General features: G+C 40.0%; 1 protein-coding gene and 1 long non-coding RNA gene across 4 annotated transcripts in view; both read right to left on the bottom strand.

The window, feature by feature from the left end:
* Nucleotides 1-21097, bottom strand: part of NAV3 (neuron navigator 3) — a 540674-nt gene that overhangs the window by 507493 nt on the left and 12084 nt on the right. The window lies entirely within an intron of this gene.
* Nucleotides 2065-2982, bottom strand: LOC134161104 (uncharacterized). Its single transcript, XR_009963834.1, has 2 exons — nt 2852-2982; nt 2065-2306 (listed from the first exon to the last, which is right to left on the bottom strand). It is a non-coding gene; the product is annotated as an uncharacterized LOC134161104 (long non-coding RNA).

Genomic DNA, 21097 nt, shown 5'->3' with positions numbered 1-21097 from the left:
TGGTAAGAGAAGAAAACATAAACTGTATTCATTTTAGCTTGGAATCACACATAATACATAAAGACAACTTATGCAATTTCAGAGCTCTTTGGCAGTTACAGAGCAGTGTTTCTGGAGACTGAAAACCAGTCCAGCATGAATTGTGTAACAAATGACAGCATAAAATCCATTCTCCAGGCCCCGAAATCCAGGCACCATTCCTGAAATTCACTACAAAGTTATATCCAGCCTGGTGAAACCACAGGTTGCCATGGAAAGAAACGCTCTCACCTCCCACCATGCTCCTCCCAAGCATCAGAAGTAGCAACCATGTGACCGCAGCACCAGCTGGCGCAGTGACCTACCTGACAGAAGATTAATCTGCCAAACCAAGGTTTTCTATCTGATCGGTTGGCTGAGCTGACTCATTCTGCGCTCACAGATTGCTCAACCCAGTACAACGTAAGCCAGGGAAACAGATGAGATGGAGGAAGTGTGGGACTGCCCCTCCTGAATGCAGCCTCTACTCAAACCATGGTATGCGCAAAGCCAAGAGTTATGCTGAGATATTCATAGGTGCTAGGTGGACAATAAGTCAGTCTTTGCAACTGTTTAGTAACTGAGCTTTATCCCACAGAAAGTGCCATTTTCTTACTGCAACCATGACTGAAGAATCTGCAGTCCAACAGCTGTTAGAAAGCAAAGACTTCAGATCAACATGGAGCTCCTGAAATTTAAACCGAAATGCAGAGCAAATATATATTTCAATACATAAAATTTGGCAGACTACACCTAAAACATTAATCTCAGTTTGAGAGAACACTCTAGTACACTACTGCACAGTTTAGGAAGTTCAGCTCATTGTAACTGAGGAACACTCCATGTCTTCAAACACAAGGTATTATCACTATCTGCACATGTCTGAATGGAAAGGAGACACCGGCAGCTTACCACTCTGACAGGCACCAGTGGAAATACTTCCAAAAGTAGGCCGCAAATAACAGATCTCAAGGAAAACTCAAGGAGAAACACTAAACAGTTAAAAGTGCTTGACAGCTCTGCTCATTACAGCTGCAGAAAAAGAGGCACAGAAAAATTCACGAGTAAAACCAGAAAAAGTCATATTAGAATAAACAAGACCCAAACACATCCAAATCCCAAACCTGCAAAAATGAAGATCATAGACAAACCAAGGCAAGAGAGAAACCTTCACACTTCATGTTACTTGTGAAATTACCACCTTCATTTTCATTTTTTGAACATCTGAGATGTGTATATTTTAAGGGACTTTTATTAACAGACACAAAAGGCAGTTTGAATCAATCACAATGTTAATTACCTCTGATTAAAGGAATGAGGTTATGCGAGAAGATAAATTTTAGTTATCAAGCAGCAGAGATATTTTTATGAGGGAGCAGAGTTCAGCCTGAATGAATGCAAATAGATAAAAAAGCAGACTGTGCCTGGTGTCAGATATACTGGCCAGCCAATAGGCCATTTAGCTATTTTGCATTTTCCTTGTCAACAGAATCCATCTTTGAATCAGGTGCAAATCACTTTGTTATTTATACCACTAAATTACACATGGAAAAATATATACATGACTATAAAAGGTCGTTAAATATCACAGAAAAATCAATGCAGAAACAAGTTGAGAGTTTGGAATACTATGTACATCTCACAACTAGCAATGCATAACTTAGTGAAAAAATACGTAAATGATTTATACAGATGCCCAAAAGAAAAAGCCTTAGATAAGTTTTAGAAACAAACAAAACTATATGTTCCATGTGTGTTCCATTTCTCTATCCCTTCTTGGGTGCAAAAGGTCTGGTTTTGTCACTTGCCAAGCATGTTTCCCAAATGGAAAATGGCTGCCAACAGAGGAGACGTTATAGCTGACAGCTTGCAAGGTTGGTGTTTTTATTTATTCACTTGGGGGAGTTATCACATAAGCATTTGCCTCTGGCAACCTATTCCAAGGTACAGTGTGATAACATCTCATTGTGATACAGGCTGGCAGAAATTATGTGCAGTTTGCATAGCCACTATCTCATGTGTTTCAAGGTCTGATCTTGGACACAGTTAATTGAAAACATGGGTCCCTTTATTCCTCTTGCTTTGGTTGTCAGTCACCACCATGCATTTCTCTACTGCGAGCCTTGCTTCCACCTTCTAAATCTCATTACTGTTATGTTTTCCGAAGGGAAATAGCCATGGAACGACCTGCTCATACTTGATTTATGCTGCTGTTCACCTTCTCTTAAAACAATATATTTCACTTCAGAAGCTCAGATGTGCATGACAGGGAAAGTCAGTGAGACAATCTGTAATGAAGTAAATTATAAAGAGAACTTCAAATTAGCATACACAACATGGTACTCTCCCTCCTGTAGTAGAAGGGGGTTAATTTTTATACTCTTGGAAAAAGTAGCTAGTAGGCTTTGTTTGAAATCTCCTACAGGTGACAGCAAGATCATGCTGGAGCTTATTCCTTCCCTTCACATTCCCCCCCACTTCTCCATTACACAGACAACCCCTGTGCCTCCGCTGTTAAGTTATCCAATGTGGAGTCCTTCTAAGCATCTCCCCAGAGCGACTCCTCCAGCCTTGTCCATGCTTCCTAGGGAAACAACACCAGCATGCATGCTCACATGCCACCTGCTCACTCTGTGAAATGCCATATATGTTGCCTGCTAGAAGCGCCCTTTACCACAAAGTGGGTTCCATCCACAACTAGAAGAGAACCATCTTGTGTCTGCATGTCCTGTAAAGCACTTGCTCCGTTTCTCCCCCCGATAGACTTCCATTTCTAAAACTTCAGCCTATCTATTAATATCCCACATTACTTAATACTCAGATGTCTGCCTACCTCCATTTTCCAATCCTTCCTAGGCTCTACACTTCAGAAGCAGAAGTGTCATGGATTTGCTTTGCAAACAATGACTCCCCTCAGCTCCATCATCAGGATATAGGGTTCTTTTGAACTGAAAATAAGCATGCCTAAACAAAAGAAACTTCTTTCATAACTTCAGCATTTGGATTTTATTACAGCATTTTTAAGCAATATTTTATTTTAAGACTGAAGCATTCCAGTATTATTGACTGCTCAGTGGCACATGTATAAATAGCACTAGTGAGTGCATCACAGAGCTTTGTAACTGCAAAAGCATGGATAATAATTACATTCTCTGCCCTTTATCAGTGTTGACCAATTTTAGCATATACACTAATGGATACTCTTCACAGAGCACCAGGATAGTGAAAACTCCTACAGTCACTGACTTCCTGTTACTGCAATGTTGCTGGAAGCTGATGGAGCAGAGCCAATAATACTGTTGAAACAAAAAAAAAAATCTTCCTGATAGGAACATGTAGACAGAGGGAAAGTACAATCTTCAAAACCTATCCAAATGACAATGTGTAAAATATGTCAGAAGTATCAAGAAGACAAGGACAACTCCTGTCATAAAGAGGAAGAAAGGGTCCCTTGCATTTTATAGCTTCCTTCTTCCAATTTCCAGTATAGTGCACTTAGATTTCTAGATTATGTAACCTCTTCAGTGGTTGCACTTTCATAACGAATTAAATACAAAACGAATGACTGAATCAATATAACTATTAATGATGATAATACAGGCTAGCAAAGAAGCTACTTCCACTAAAAAGGACAGCACTGAAGTAGTTGAACAAGTGTTAAAATTATCGAAGCACTAAGTTGCAGAGTTAATAAGCTTTCAAATGAGGTTCTCCTATTTCACATTGTCAAGATCATGAAGGAAGACACACTTTTCTTCACATTTTTTAAGACTCTCTTTGCAGCAATAAGAGTCAAGAGACAATTTTCGCTTGAACTGAAAGCTCAGATTCCAGAACCAAATTTTGTGGCAAAGGATGAATTTTGAAGATACGAGATTCTAGAAAATAGAAGACTTTTACTAAATTATCTACCACATTCTTGCTAGGAAGTCAGCATTTTTTTCAAAGTCTTTCTATAAACCATTATTTGAACATAGTTCTAATTATAAAACCATACCAGGTTTTGTTATGCACATTTTTAATTTGAGATACGCATAAACTGCCCAAAGAAAACTATAAGCAGTTTTCCAACAAGAACTGAATCCATCTGTGTTTGTCCGGAAAGATACACACATCTACTTAAATCTCCAGATAGAGCCTTAGGACTGTGAAAATACAGATGCTTATTAAGTTTCTACTTAACAGCATGGCCAAGAACCAATGTTTCAAACAAAGCTCTAGCTATGACCTGCCAGAAAAAGTGAACTTTACTGCCTTCAAGCAACTGTGGTCTGGAAAGCAACACTAACCAAAATCTATCACCATCAAACATTTAAACAAAAACACATTATTCCTTTCTTTCTTAGATTTTCCTTCTTGCTATCCCTTACAAAGTTCAATGTCCCTTTTCTTCTGGCCTTTCCCCACAAAGCCCATGGACCTGCATGACAATGTGCTACTGATCTTCAGAACATGAGACTAAGTCATTACATGGGATGGAGTGATGCCTCTAATTAAGGAAAACATTATGGTTTTGAAGGCCAGCCTTCTTGAAGGAACATATTTCTTCATAATTTCACCAGACATAATACTATTGTAGTGCTAGGATGAAGTCAGAAGTTAACACCTTCTTCTGCCCACCACTTCACTTATATCTTAGTCATTACCTTTTAGGGAAATGTGTGCTGGAGTCTTCATTTCTGTGGTAGTTACTACAAGCCTTGAGGGGTAATAGCTATGCTAGAGCAGCTTTTAAAGAACTGCAGGGTGGAAGAGGTAGACCAGTAAGGATTGAATCTGAGCATGAGGAAAAGGAGTTGGGGAAAGTGATTTATCCCTGCCTGTTTCTCAGTCTTCTGCTCTATTTTTAACTGGGAACAAATTAAACTAATCTTCCCTACGTTAAGTCTGGTTTGCCCATGATGGTAACCAATGAGTAATCTCCATGTCCTTACCTGTCCTTACCCATGAACTTTTGATCTTATTTTCCTCCCCCATCCTGTCAAGGAGGAGGAGTGAGAGAGCGGGTGGGTGGGCATCTGACAGCCAGCCATGGTCAACCTCCCACAAGTAACAGTGACTAAACCCCACCAACAGGAAAGGACCCAAAGAAGCACTTCTATAGCATGGCGCCCCTTACTCCAATTCCAGCTCCCAGTGAGCAGGGAACCTGAGCAGCTGTGCTCAACCCCTGCCTGTCTGATGGGGCTCCCACTCCTGCCTCTGCCTTTACTATTTGAAATACAATCCAAACCTAAACTGTGAGGAGTTAGGGGCAGCACACTCCCAGTTTAGTTTTCCATGCTGTCTCCATATGGTGTTCACACTAACCAAACTGATTATTATCAACAAACAATTAGCAGTTAGGTCCCAAGGAGCAGTAAGCAATCTTCCAGGCTAACAAATACAAACATTCTTCATCAGGTAGAATGCTTCACAGCTGCAGAAGGGTAACATTTCAAGTCAGGTATGTTTTTGCAAATCCCCAGTACTATCAGCAGTGCTTTGACTGTTGGGGTTTTTTTTTAGTATGAATATAGTGCTTTGAGTGGAATCTATTTCAAGTATAGGAAGGAATGGACGTTTAAAGGTCCTTCAAGCTGCAGATCTTTAAATCCTCCTTGCAATGGAAGACTAAGCATGAGCGACACTATCAGACATCAGAATGCTTGGGTTGAGAAAATTATTTCAAATGGAATCACACCTTTTCTGGCCAAGAAGCTCCACTGCAAAAGGAGCTGGACTAAGCATACTAGCTGCTGCATGCAGGTTTTTTCCTATTGTTTTTTCCAGAAAAGATTATTGTAGTGTGAGAGGCGACGCTCCCTCCTGTTTCTGCTACCTTTAGCAACAACCATTCATTTTTCATCAAATTTGACACAAAGTGGAAGTCAAAAAGCTACTAAGTTCCTACAGTGTTTTTGAAGACAGGTATCAGAGCAGAGACATTAAATTTAATCAGCACCCCCACTGAGAGAAAGCCTAAATGAAAAAAGGAGAATCCCTTCATAACAAAGATATTACAACAGAGACTAAATTGCCTTTACCTACCATTCAGACAATCAGACTTCACACCTAAATAGATGCCAGAGAATGCAACCACACTCACGGGACACACACACATCCACAAACCCTCCAGTAAACCAGGCTTCAATAATTACTCTGTTCCTGAACCTACTTAGGTGTTAAAAACTAATAATTGCCTTTCTTCAGCAACAAAAGCACTTTAAGCTCACTTACACAGCACATTTGTATTTGGATTGATCTCAGAAAGCTGCGGGACAGCTTCAAAAATATCAAGATGTCAGTCACCAATCACTGGATTATTTGGCCCACCTGACACAGCTTCAGTCTGCCCTGGGGAGAAAGTAAGTGGTGTGTAAATGCAAAACGTAACATTTCAAGTAATCTGTTTGAGGCGTAACAGCATTTGCCATACTTATTCAAAACCACAGATCATTTCCATGGAGGATACTACAGGACAAAAAAAAAAGACAAATCACCCTGCTGCATGCCAAACCCCTCTCTGTCTCTGCAGTAAAGAACTGGAGAAGGATGCAAGCACAGGGATACACACACCAGGATGACCTGCACATATCCACTCCTATAAATGTTTAAGTAAATATAGGATTTTCATCTCAGTTCCAAACTCACACTGCATGCTCGTATGTGAGGAAAGCGTCTTCTTCTATACAAAGTTGAAGTAGCTTAAAACAGGATTTGAAATCTGGTAATTTATGCCACTTTATGCATTTGCTGACAGGGATACAATTCTACAATTCTAAATTATTTCCTGGGCATATCACCTTATAAAACGGGGTGTGGGTATGAGTGCCTTGGGATGCAAGAGGGCATTAACACTACTATATCAAATATGCGGTGTCAACAAGTAAATCATCGGGAAGAGCTGATGAGCTGAAAATTGAACCTACCTTTCAGTACAGCTGGAAGCCTGACAGGCTTGATGGTTACCATAGTAATCCTGTGGCAGTTTCGGATTTATTGCCTTGTACTGCACAGTTATAAAGGTTCTTCAGCTACCTTCTACACTGTTTCCAGAGTCAAGAGGAATGCTATGATAAATGTCCACTATCCAAAAGATATATGCAATGGGATATAATGCAAGAAAGCAGTACTTTAAATGCAAATTACATGCTTTTTGCCCTTTTCAGAATATTAAAGAGTGATTTCAAAGGAATGAAAACAAAGAACTCTGACCTCTGACACCATGATTCTTTGCTACAGCTCACAATTTTCTGTGGTACTGGCTACTGCATATTTAAGTAGCATGAAACTGAGAATGAGGTAATAAATTCCACTAAAGATAGTCTGAGTAATGCATTGATTATGAAAATGAGCATACAACTGAGTAATTACTGGAGCAGGCAGACATGGGGTCTTGTTCAGTATATTTAAATCATTCTGTAACCATTAGAAATTAAATTATTTCATTATATCTAATTTACATCCCTTTATATTTTCAGTAAGACAAAAGAATACTGTTACGTGGAATAAATATGATGAACAATTAGCATTCCAATATACACACGCTACACCATAAACAGTGTGCATTAATGTTACTAGATTGCATTAGATTTTAGTTTACCTCCGTGAATGGCTCTAAAGGAAAATACTGATAATTTTCCTTTTATTACTATCCTAAATATTGCTTGCTACTCTGTTCAGCCATGTCTTGAAAAAAAGCAACTTCTACTCTTGTTCGTAAACACTGCAATTCATGAAATATTCCATTATATTTTACTGGATTGTTTATGTCCATAATTCTCCTTGATTGCACAGCAATAAAAGACTGGGGGAACACAGGCTTTCTTAGCAAGTGCAGAAGCACCATGCACTAATTTGTGTATTAGCAATTCCCATGTGGATGCTACGTTATTGATTCTGCCATCTAAATTCTACTCTTTGACAGGAAGGATATTGCGTGTAGGATTAATAAAATGATTTCCTCCAGCAATATTTTTTTTAAAGCATTGGTTATGTACTTTTACTTCAGAAAACCTTCTCACAAATGTACATTACAATGTGAAAACAAAATAATTCTGTGATACAACACAGTAAATACAAAGGAATACATGCTGTATGACAGCAATTCTGTAATACGCCTGTGGATTAAAACATTAGGCTGAAATTGCTTTTAAAACGCAAAGGGAGATGCATACCTGATAGATGGCTGTTCATGCAAAAGGACACAACACCCATCTGCTTAACTGAATACAGTCTCTGTTGACACTGTAAGGTACACTATCCCAAAGACAAACAGCAGAAGGTTCACAGTCCGCTCTTACCCATGAAGCCCATATCTTGTGATTCTTGTACTGCAGAAACAGAGCCTCCCCTTCAAGTGTTCACTTTTATAGACAAATTGAAAAATCATTATCAGAAGAGTCATGTCTTGCTTTTAAGAAAAATAAAGGGGGATTTCAGCTGGCTTGTTATATCTCAGAAACACCAAGAGACCCTTATGCTGGGTTCACCATAAGAGATGGTTACACATGAGCAGATGCCATTTATTTTCATTAAATCTGTGCTGCTCATTCAGGCTGCTGGGTCTTCACGGACATCTCCCCAGAAATCACTCCATCAGGAGAATCTATCAGTTTTAAATCAAGTATATCTTGAAAAAAGCATTAATGGAAACAGAAGGATTTAAAAAATAAGAAAAATAAAATAAAATAAAATAAAATAAAATAAAATAAAATAAAATAAAATAAAATAAAATAAAATAAAATAAAATAACAAGGGAACAAAGCGGGTATAATAAAATCCCTAAAAAATATACACATTTCCTCTCTGCCAGGCCTGGTCTAGCTGCTGCTAAAGCCGACTAAATTAAATGAATGGTTCACCAGGTCAGGCCATAGTTCCTGCCTCCGTATGTCCTTTTCCCAACAGCATGCTTTTTAATGACTATATATATATATATACAAAAGCACAGACTGAATGGGATTCTATATCCAGCAATAGGGTCTCTGTGGCAATGGCTCCAGGCTGCAGCATGGCTTTGGACAGGGCAGGGGTGTGGGTGTACCGAGCCACATGCTAACTGTTGGCAGCAAACTCTGTCCCTTTTCAACTGGTGCCACTTGCTGAAGCTAGTCCAAGGGCTCCCCTGCTTCCTCTCTACCTCCTCAGGTTTTCCTCTAGCAGCAAAGGGGGTGCAGGATGTGAACAAGACTGCATCCTGGTATTCCCCTCACCTGTGGCATCTACATGTTGACCAGAGATCTGATCCTCATGGTTTACACATAGGCATTATCACAACCACCGACTAATTTTGTTTATGTCCATTAATTGACGTGAAGTTGGAAGGGGGGTCCTAGCGCACTCCCCACCTGGCACCACGCACACCCATGCAGAATCAAAGAGTCTCACCTGTGGTCCTAATTACCTTCTCTTCCCAGACTTCAATGCAGCAAAATACAACGCTACAGAGCTCACGAAGCATGCCTCTTACTGTACCTTACTATCGTTATAAATAGTGTGTTGCATGGAGGAATCTAAGAGTTCCCTCAACAGCAAAGCCTGGTTAATGCTCCACAAGAATGACAGGTTCAATCCCACATCACTTCCTCCTTAGGAATGAGTCCCAGAAAATTCATTTCTCAGTAGCTGACTGAGAAGCACATAATCAGGCGTTATTAGAACTGAAGGCTGGCATTAATAAAACATAGGGAGCAGAAACACATTAAATATATAAGATTCAACAGTTGGTAGTCAGTGAATTCATGTTGCTTGTCAGACACCATTGCATGTTACTCTAATCGCCCTCACTGGGAAACATTTTGATGCACTATATTTTAAGTCACAAAAATTTTTATTTCTGTTGTCTTTAAAAGTGATTAACAAGCGTAAGTGCAACTATATGTTTCTTTCTCTCCCCTTCCTTTTCCCAACCAAAAGCACCTCTGTTCTGCAAAGAGCAGGAAGGGATCAGGGACCAATTCTCCTGCTCTCTCTGTGCAATGACAGCAGCATGACATTTCCACGCAGTAATGCTCGCTGACATCATGAGTTATTTTAATGTCATTTTCTGTACCTCATTTATCAGCAGCCATTTAAATGATGAGGCTGTGAGTGAAAACAGAACTCAGCAGACTCCATCCTTTGCCCATAACTTTGCCCAAGCCTGCACAGACTTGGGAAAACCCAGTGCTAGGCTTGATGAAGAGCTTGCTACAGATCAGCAGTCTCACTGAAATATTCTACCATGATGCAGATAATGAAAATAATTTTTTGCACTGCATGTGCAATCACAAGATGCAATGTGAACTGAGATGAACTGACAGCAGTATGAAGCCTTTGCCCCACATCAGAAGCTATACAGACAGATAGCATTTTCCTCTGCAGGAAAAATGCTGAGATAAGTGAAAAATGCTAGCTTGTGAGGACAGTGCTGCTGACTAGTCAAAGTATTTTGGTTAGCTTGGTACGTTAGTATTGACATCAGATATGGACAGTGAGAAACTCTGAGTAACACGACAGCTGAGCAGCAAAATGACACCAGTGTACAGCTAGGGAAATTCTTCATAATCTCTTCCTGTTCATAGTACCAGGACTTTTAGCTTCTCATCACAAGACCTGAGGAGTTCTCCAAAAGCAGAACAGAACCAAACCCCTTATCCTGCACAGCTATTTAGGGGTAAGTGTAAGGGGTAGGAAAACAGCAATAAATATGTAAACATAGGTAAGTCAATAAATTTGCTGGGCTAACAGCATTCATGGGCTGAGCTGTCACTGGAGCAACTACTCAGTTGGAGTGACTCAATTCTTAGGAAAATCTTTCTTAGGAAAAATGAACAAGATTTGCTCACTGATTTAAAATTGAATGCACAACCAGTTTCAGGAGTCAACATAAATATAAGAGCACCTGTTTGCAAAAACAGATGTTGTACAGCTCTGATCCTGAATGCAGCGGAAAAATGTATCTTGCTGATCGTTTAAAGACTGTTGACTGAAAACCGTATCAGTTTATCCAGGGCTGTTTTAACAGTGCACAGTAAGCACATTCTGTTTCTTTCAAAATGTGACTCAGTGTAGGTACAGTCTTTCCCTGGCAATCCTCCCCTTCCTCAGGAAGCTCCTAGCAAGTGAATTATGTGGAGCTCATGTAAAAATGGGGCTACATGGACCTCACACAAAAAGAGGGCTTCTGATCATATTTAGAAGAACATTTAATGACAAGGTGCTTTCCAATCTACTCATCGTTTCAATTACATGGGAAGGATAAAACTGCCGAAACACATCAGTGATTCATAAGCAGTGGCTGTAAGACACAAGCCAGGTGAGTTTTTCTTCCCATGTGAGTGGTGATGAAGGTGTACTCAGCAATATTTCTTATAAGCCATTTTAGATAGAGATGACAGTTTAGATTGGAGAACTGAGGCAGTAGGATTTGAAAAGCAATTGGCATATGAGCAGAGGGAACAAAATCATTTAGCATTAGCCAATCTCTTGGATTAGTCATAATTCAGCAACCAAAACACCAGCCAAATTCCACAGCAATTTGCATTTTTGCGTCCGGTTTAGATGACAGTGATAGCTGTGATGAAGCAGTAACATTTGCAATGAGGAAGAGCGCAAAGGCAAGGTGCCTTCATTTCCACCACTCTGCAGCCAGTGTGGGATCTTTGATCAGACTTCAAATGCCATAACCTGTGCTGTTACAAGCTGAATCAGCTTGTGGAGGATAAGGGATGAGGGAATGAATGGGATACGACTAACTGAAAACCTGCTCAGTTCTGTCTGATTCTGAAAAGATTTCCTAGTAACAGAAGAGTTCAACTCATTCACATTCAAGCCCTGAAAGAGTCTATTTTTCACAGCTTCTTAGCTCCAGTGGGAGAGCAGCCTGGAGGAGTGTTAACACTTTCTTTGTTCCCAAAGAAGCCTGAACTTAGCTAAATTTTCTCATGCAAACAGATTAAGGTTTCACTTTTCTTTCTTACTGGCCACCTTCTTTTCTTTTTATCTAGCATGCCTTTTCTTACTAATAGCAGCACGCAATAGCTGCCCTGAAACAACAGTTAACATGAACATTGAAGAAAATATGCGCTGTATTTTCAAGTGCATTGCCTTTATCCAGGGCTTATCAGGAAACAAATATTTCACTCAGTGTTCAAAATACTCAAGCACCTCAAGACTACATAGTTTTTAAAATCCTGTTCTGGTGCAACTGATTGTTATGTGATTGATTGAAAAAAGGATGGAGTCAGCATTTTGGAACTTGTATAAATGAGCAGCTGTTTTTTGGAATGCTTATAGCATCAGAATTACTCTAAAAGTCTTCAAAACCCATCTAGTTTATTGTTTGGTAATTTTAGCAGACTGTAATTTGGTCCTATAGGAGAAGAGAAGGCTTCCTATTATGGAAAATATATACTTTTATTAGTTATGGCCTCAAATTACTATACTGTGAAGTTCCTCCTGCTAATAACAGAGACGGCTTTTGACAAGTGCAACATGATGTAGTGAGTATCCATTTGCTATTCTACCAAGACTGTAAACACTAAAACCATTATCTCAAAGTCAGAAAATACTAAAGACCTGAAATGTATTGCAGAAGTAAAATTCATCCAGATATTCAATGTGGGTAATTCAGAAGATTTCCTCAAAATATTTGCAGGAAATTGGTATCTGTGAGGATAATTTGAGTCAGGATTAGCTTAATGGCACACAGGAAACCATGCTGAACAAAGGAACCAACTGGAGGGAGTACTGATTCTGATGAACAGCACACTAACATTCTGACCATCTGCACTCAAGGCATTGAGGTTAAATTCCCGATGCTGGTGCTTGAGTTAGGAATCACAAGTGGGTGATATATGTATAAACAGAGACCATTTCTTGACTCTGGTATATCTAGACTGGGAGTCAGTACTTCAGAGCTGCTGGTCTGTGGGTTTGAAAGAGTAGGCGGCAATTATAATGATTTAGCATTATGAAGCAGACGTATTCCACTAGATTATGGCTTTCATTAGGATTTACAGAGATTGCTATTGCTATTCTAGCTTCTTATTGCATAAAAACTTATTCTTGAAAAGAATTGTCTTACCTCCTTCAGAAATGTCAATAGGAAAATACTTTACCCAGCCAGTTGAGAAAAGTGTAATGAAATAATATTATGTGTGTCTCATTGTTTTAAAAAGAAACCCTCTATTGGCCTTGCTTTGCAATAACCCTCAGAGTATTTGAGGACAAGGTGTTAAAAGATGATTGGAGTCACCTTAAAAAGGTTTGGGTCTTTCTGAGAGTTAGGGTAGAAATCAGGTCCCTTAGAAATTACTTTAAGTACTACCAAATATCAAGGTAGCAAACAAAAATAAAAGCAATAGAATTTGACTTAGTGGTAAAGAATTGTGCCCTATGAAACATTATGTACACAAAAGTCCTCCTGAATACTAGCGAGTGAGTCATGCAATGGAACTGAGAAGCCTTCCTTTGCACTTTATTGTGCCATGACTCTAATGGCAGCAGAAGAAGAGAGCACAGACTTGAGCTCAGAAAAAAAAGGCATTTTTCACATTATTCCTGACCTTCACTCTTTAGCATACAATTGTTTATATAAACATTATAGTGAAGAATGGTCTGCACAAATAATTTGACATGTTATTGACAGAGCAGACCAACTTCCAGTCACTTCATACTATGGGGACGCATGCTATTAAAACTCCAGCAATATTTTATATTGCTAACAATGAATAAAATCCAAAAATATCCTCACCATGACATTCAACTCCCAACTAAGCTAAATGGTTTTTTGAAAGTGTTTTCTGTCTATGCATATATTCATATATCCATATATATTTTTCAGCCTAGAGAAAACAAGGCTCAGGGGAGACCTTAGGTCTAAAGGGGGCCTACAAGAAATCTGGAGAGGGACTTTCTACAAGGACATGTAGGGATAGACCATGGGGAATGACTTTAAACTGACCGAGGGTAGATTTAAATTAGATATAAGGAAAAAATTCTTCACTGTGGGGTTGGTGAGGCACTGGAATGAGTTACCCAGAGAAGCTGTGGTTGCCCCATCCCTGGCAGTGTTCAAGGCCAGGTTGGATGGGCCTTTGAGCAACCTGGTCTAGTGGAAGGTGTCCCTGCCCATGGCAGGGGGATTGGAACTTGATGATTTTTAAGGTCCCTTCCAGCCCAAACCATTCTATGATTCTGTGATTCTATGATTATATACATGCTATGCACTTATTTTCCAAATCTTCAAAATAAGAACACAAAGCAGTGCCACCCAGACAACCCCTTCCTTGTACCCATGAAGTTTCTGACAAGCTGACAAAAACCTGTCAGAAAACGTGATGGCTGTGAACTACTGCTCCTTCTCTATCCAGAACAATAGATGTTACAAGAATAAAATAAAAGTGGATTTTACCTCGTCAAAGCAACTGCTGAGCATCGCACAACAGGGGTGGAGTGCCCGGACTGTAAGAGATGCACCCTGTTGTTATGGTAACTAGATAACAACTTTGGTTGGCACAGTGAGGTCACAGTACACAGGACCAGGACTCTCACTTCTGGAACTGAAATACAGCTTGGCTGGGGATCTGCACCCTGCCCTGCCCCATTACATCACTGCTGGGTGGGACCTGGATGTTAGGGCCTCACACAGCACAGGCAGGGAAATGCCACCTCCGCTGGGTTTCTCATATCCTCCCCCTGCTCCTTGGAGCTTGCAGACCATGCTGCAGCTGCTGGGACATTCATGGGTGTGGTAGAAAGGACACAGGCATGACATCTCCAAGTCATCATCTCCAAAGATATCCATGACCCTACAGACATTCTGGCTGACCTGGATAGCTAGATTTTGTCCCTCATTTCAAACTGAAATAAAGATGAGTAGCATTCCTCTGCTTACACAAAAGATGAAGGCGGCATTTTCTTTCTACTAAAAATAGACACCATTCACTCTATCAAACCTTTTTTCTCTTTGCCCGATACAATGAATAGCTGATCCAGTCTATCCTTTGCCAGTGGAGGAGCGTTCACCTTTCCTCCTGTGTTCCAGCTCAATCTCCCATCCTTTCCCTTACCACCTTCTCCATCTGTTCATTTGGTTGTTGCTATTTTGGTGTCTCTGCTAGTGGTTAGACAGTGCGTCCCCTGGGACACAGCAGTGCTGTCTCAAGGGCACCTGATGTGACCTCTTTGATCCAGGTATTACCACAGACAACAGCTCCCATTGTCTAGCTCAGCATGTCTTCAGTAAAGAGTATTTTCCTCATACTACTCTGCTGCTTTACCCCTGCTTTTGCCACTGCCATACAGAGAGCAAAGGTCCAGTTTTGCCTTTCTCTTCCATACAAAGAAAGACAAAATCAGGCCTTGTTTGACCTCAGCCAAGAACACTTGCACGCCCTTCCTGGCCAGTTTCAAGGAAGATTGCCTTCGGAAACAGTTAGATTGCCCATAATCAGCGCAACTTCACGGAACAGGAAAATCAACTTCCCATTACATACCTGGAAGTGAGGTGCATTACACAGGGATGCCCTGGGGAGGGGACAGCTAGAGAAACGAAGGTCACAGTTAACCTGCACTACCAGCAGTGAGAAGCACTGCCTACGCACTCTGCAGTGTGCACCTGCCCTCATATCATGGCTGCAGATTAGAGGTATCTGAACTTTCAACCAGTTAGACCCAGCACTACTGCTGAGACAGCTCAGCATGCTTTTGGCTGCATCAAAAGAAGCGTGGTCGAAGGAGGTGATCCTGCCCCTCCACTCTGCTCCTGTGAGACCCCACTTGGAGCACTGTCTGCAGTTCTGGTGTCTTCAACATAAGAAGGAAATGGAATTGGAACAAGCCCAGAGAAGGGCCAAAAGGATGATAAGGGGCTTGAGCACCTCCCATATGAAGACAGGCTGAGAAAGCTGGGGCTGTTCAGCCTGAAGAAGAGAAGGCTGCATTTTGGTATCTCAGTACTAGGGCTAACAGACAATTGTCTGAGGATCAGAGAGTAAAGGTGCAGCACACATCCTCACAACATGAGATGTCCTCAGTAAAAAAAAAAACTATGATGATTTGATGGTCAGATCGTTTGGAGAAGGATGGGGAAGAATGGCATTTTGTGAACTTCTGCTCTGAGTTATATTTTTGAAACGTAATGTATTGGCCTTGACTTATTTGTGTGCTTAGAGAAATCCTTTGAAGTAAATGGGCAAGAGATGGGATCATTATAAAGATGAAAAATGTGAGCTTTTTCTCTTAGCATTCCATTTAGAAACCTAAAAAACCTGCAGTTTCTATAGCCATAAAGACATTTTAGATTCTTTGAACCCCTACATTACAGCAGCAGCACACACTACATAAATGTAAGCAGTAAAAATACCTGCATCTCGCTGCGTTACTTCTCTCATAGATTAGCAGTAATCAAAATTTGCTGAATTTTAGAGAGAAAAAATGCTTTGCACTGTAAGCCTGCTTCTTTGAGTGTGAAAATAGGTAATATTTGAGACTCTCAAAGTGACTTTGAGGCACATGTCCTACTGACCTGGTGCTAGGAGGGAGGCAGTCAGGGCAGTTGTGTCACCATCTTCTGCTGAGTTCCCTGAGGCTAAACCAACAAACGTACAGAAAGCAAAGAATGATTCACATGGACATTTACCCATTACATGGGTTTACCTATCCCAGTCTTTTTCAGACTATGTCTAAATATATAGTAGAAGTATAGTATGAAAGGTTACAAAATTAAGTTCTGGTTGTAGCACAATAAGTTATATCCTCTATATATTAAAAGTTCAGCTGCATTGACCTGCTTAGGGCAGCAACACTTTCTGCCCAGAGGATACTCTGACCCCTGGGTTCAACTGTTTCTTCCTCTTTAATCTTCTTGCTAACAGATACCACTTTGCTTTCAGCAGAACTGAAGTGATAACCCTTCAACTGCCTAGTAGTTAACATGCATTTTTGTGAGGGCACAGAAACCTGATATTGGAAACCGAGACAACATGCAAGTCTCATCTTAAACAAACAAACTAGATAAAAATCAGAGGTGGTTTCTTTCCTCTTTTTTTAATGGAAAAATAGGAAAGATGTCTATTTTAAGCTTGTTTGGATTTGCATTATTTTAGTTAATAGCAGGAAGTTTAATTTTTTTAAATCAGCCCTCTTTCCAGAACAACATATGCTTATTACATTCCCCTGCATTTTTTTGATTCCCATGCTCTTTTCTATCCTATTACTCCACCCTTTTCCTCTTCCCACTTCTTGCCCGCTATGAAAATTAAAGTAATTTGGATCTCTCTGCTGAGAGAAGATTTACAGGGAAAATTTTGGCTGTAAGCAGGTCCAGGCTCACTTTGACGTTTGCTGGTTGCTTAACTCTTGCTTAAAGCATTCTTCTGCCTCTGCCTCCCAGTTTCACGCAGGGCTGTAATCAGTGCAGCATCTTTGTTAAACCTGTGCATCCTGGCTCAAAATGGAAAGGTAGTCTCCAGGACAGGCCCTAGTCCATTAAGAACAGCAGGATCAGGACCTCAAAGTGTATTTGGAATTGAATGGGGAGTCACTGGAATGTGTAGAGCATTAGTGTGATATGCTCCTGGTACTCCTTCCTCCCCAAAAGACATGTCACTGCACACCATCCATACTCAAGTTTTAGCAGTGGCTTTCACCTTCTGTGCAGCTTATGTCACTGGCATGCTGGCCTAAATATAAAGTTATATAAAACTGGAAGGGATTAGCAGCTTCTGTTTCACCAAGTACATTACTTTTAATTGCCTTGAAGGATTCATTTGTCTTCACTCCAGTAACCTTTGGCAGCAATCAGCAGTTCAAACACCAGTACTCCCACACACAGCAGCTCTTCTCACAGTCACGTAGGGTTTACTGAAAGCTCCCTAACTATCAAAACATACTCCTCCAGTTAGCTTTTCAGATGAATCTATTTAAATTCCACCTCTGATAAAATTAAAAGATTAAGTATACTTCTGAGAAGCAAGAAAATGCTTCATCATCACCAGGAATGGGCATTAAATTCTTGTCTGTGTTTTACAAACAGCATAATCAAAGTTCAATAGAGAATATGCAAAGATTGCAAATCTATAGCAGACATAGAAATTTACATAAATAACAGATATGAATATCTGATGTTTACAGAAATAAAACTGCATGCTATGCAAACAAAGTCTGCAACACTAAACAACATTTCATTATGCTGATTTTTCAACCCAAAGCTCTTTGTAGGTGATTATGTACAAAGCATTTCACTAACGTAATGCAAGGAAAAACAGCTACCGAAAAATATATATCTATAGATATGCTACATTGTTTAAAGAAATTTGCACTAAGGATTGGAGGAAAATGGGGATTATTTCCCACCCAAAACCTTTAGGGTTAGAATTTCAGAACTACAGAAGGGACCTGTATAATTTAATGGGAACTTGGTACCCAAAGACCTTAAAAAAAGCTGATCCATATTATGTCACACCGAGGAATGGGAATTTAGGGGTCTTATGTAAAATACAAAGATCAAGTAAATTGCACTGATCACACTGAATATGCTTTGGAAATATGAAGGGGTCATATACAAAGGTGACAATTTACTGCTCTGAGAGTTAAAATATGAAATACAACACTGTCAGTGGAGTAGTACTCAACCCAGTTCATTCATCCTACAGCTAACCTGTCTCAAGGCATGACCAGAGGTTTATAAACTCAATCAGGCTCTTGCAAGCAGGTGTAGTTTCCTCTGGGAATCAATAAGACACTACACATGTGACAGAGGCAGAATTTTGTCCAGTACTCATTCCTTGTATCTTTTTTAGGATAAAAGGCTGTTTGCACCAGTATCTGGAAGACACTGACATCACGTCACATTCAAAATACTGTCAGCACTCACTCAAAAATATAAATGGGGAAGGGCACCTGGATAAGCTAGCATACAAACTTCAGAAATATTTAAAACAAAACACAAACCTGCCCAAAGAGCAAGAAGAACCAGCACCTCGCATAGCCAAACACATTGTGCATGACAAGGTCACCCTCCTTATGCAGAGAATTCAGTTAATCCTCCGGATGAATACAGCATGCTTGCACTCCCAATAAAATTACCCAGGGTCCAAATAAGAGATCATCAACTACTGCTATAAAAGCAATCAAATGGCTGAGTCTGAATAACACCATTCGATTGTCCCCTTTCCAATAAACCAAAACAAAGAGAAGTGTTCCCCGGAACGTGTACATTGTTTAAAAGGCCAAAAGGTGCCTTTAAGTTTCCTTCTAAACTTAAAAAACATTAATCAAGCATGAAATAAACAACATGTACAAGTCAAAGGTTAATATCCCAGGGTCTTTAATGTGGGACTACCACCCACTTCTTTTCCATTAACACCATCACCTCCCTGTCTTTCAACACACACCCAACTATTCTTGCCTGGTGTCTCACTGATTCACGCAGCTGTAAAGTAGTAATTATTTTGCTCTTAATCTTCAGAAAACCACTGCACAGAAAACAGGCTTTGCCTTCTGTTCTGAAGTCTGAAGGGAATGACCGCTAGAGAAAAGCGACTGTTTCACTTCTCTAAAGAGTTTGCTCAGGTTTTGTTTGCTTTTTAAGGATGAAAAGACCAGTTTCAGTAGCACCTTGAAGATACGGACATCACTCCACAACACAAATATTTCAAGCAAGAAGATAATCAAGCACTACAAAGCAGATTTTGATTTTAGAGATAATGGCATTAGTCCAAGACAAATTTAAATTACTTAAATAACGCAACTGTAGACATTCACCAGCTCTTTTGAGCACAGAGTATGCCTCTAATTACATCTGAACAATTAACCTTTACAACTGTGCTGTTTAGAAAGTTTCTGTAAGTGGGTACATTCTTAATAATTGGAAAATCAATACAAGTTACTATCTAAAGCGTTGTCAGAAGTCTTCAGTAAAAAATTGCCATATCAACAGAAAAAAAGAAAAGTTATCAAAAGTGTAACAACTTATTCTCTGTCCTTTCCTGAGAGGAAGAAGGAATCTGTTGGCATAATACATCTTTTTCATTTCTAAGTCTCATTGTTTTTTAAATTCTGCCTGAACTGTATTTGTGATGCAGTGCAAATAACTAGCATTATTCCTGCTATTTACAGAAGGAACATTCTTCCCAAGTCATCTTTTCAGCAGTGAAAACAAGGGCTGCCGTGCTTACTCAGAAAATAATTCTCAAACTCTTTTAAGTGATCAAATTAGAGAAGAGAAAAAAAAATGCAAGTGAAATCCAACAACCTCTGGTGAATCAAGGCTGGCTGGACAGACTCAGCTTGCAGGTCCCTCATTAGGTTTAATTCCACTCTCCTGAAAACATGCTCTGCTGAATATGAAAACCAGATGAACTAATAACTGTTCTTCAGGAATAACAACCTACACCAAACACCTTTGATCTTAGCAGGTAGATATCGATGGATCTGACTTCTGACTGTTTCCAGACAAGCATCCTGGTGCTTGAATACTCTTAGATGACAACTCATGTTCAAAAACACAGAGGAGTCAATGCTAAGCAAGTCCAGAACATGTTTCCTTAGCACTTCTGGACTTATTTAACCACTGTACTAGGAACAGCTTATTATATATTATTATAATATGTTAACCTTATTGCTAAAATCCCTTCTGTTGTGGAGCTACTCTGCATTACCCTGGATGGGAAGGCACTGCACATGTACTGCTCTTCGTCCCGCAACATGTACACTTTATAATTACCTTGGCCAATTCTAGAAACCTTTAGAGCTGTCAGCGGAGGCTGGTAACACAGAGCAAGAAAGTTCCATGTTCTGGTGCTCTGCAGACAGTTTGCTGCTGCCTGAAGCTCCAGCATCTCTATCTGCTATTTGTTCTTCTTCATGCTTCAGGCAATGGGTCATAGGGCACAGACACGACTTTCACATGGCACAGACAAGGAAAATCTATTTCAGGTTCTCAAAGTGGAAAGCGGTGGTATGGGTCACTGAATACTATCATCCATTTTACCTCACAGGAGCCGTGAATGAGAGGGCTGGGTAGAAGGAAGACAAGCAGTACAATGCTGGAAATGTCTTCTCTGCTCCCCAAGACAGCATGGGGTACACCTAGGAGCTATTTCACACA

This window comes from Pezoporus occidentalis, unplaced genomic scaffold (assembly GCF_034315485.1).
Source record: "Pezoporus occidentalis ecotype Australia unplaced genomic scaffold, CSIRO_AGI_Poc_V1 ctg17, whole genome shotgun sequence".
In the NCBI taxonomy this organism is placed as follows: domain Eukaryota; kingdom Metazoa; phylum Chordata; class Aves; order Psittaciformes; family Psittacidae; genus Pezoporus; species Pezoporus occidentalis.
The sequence above is the reverse complement of the archived record's forward strand: the minus strand, read 5'-3'. Positions and strand labels throughout refer to the sequence as shown.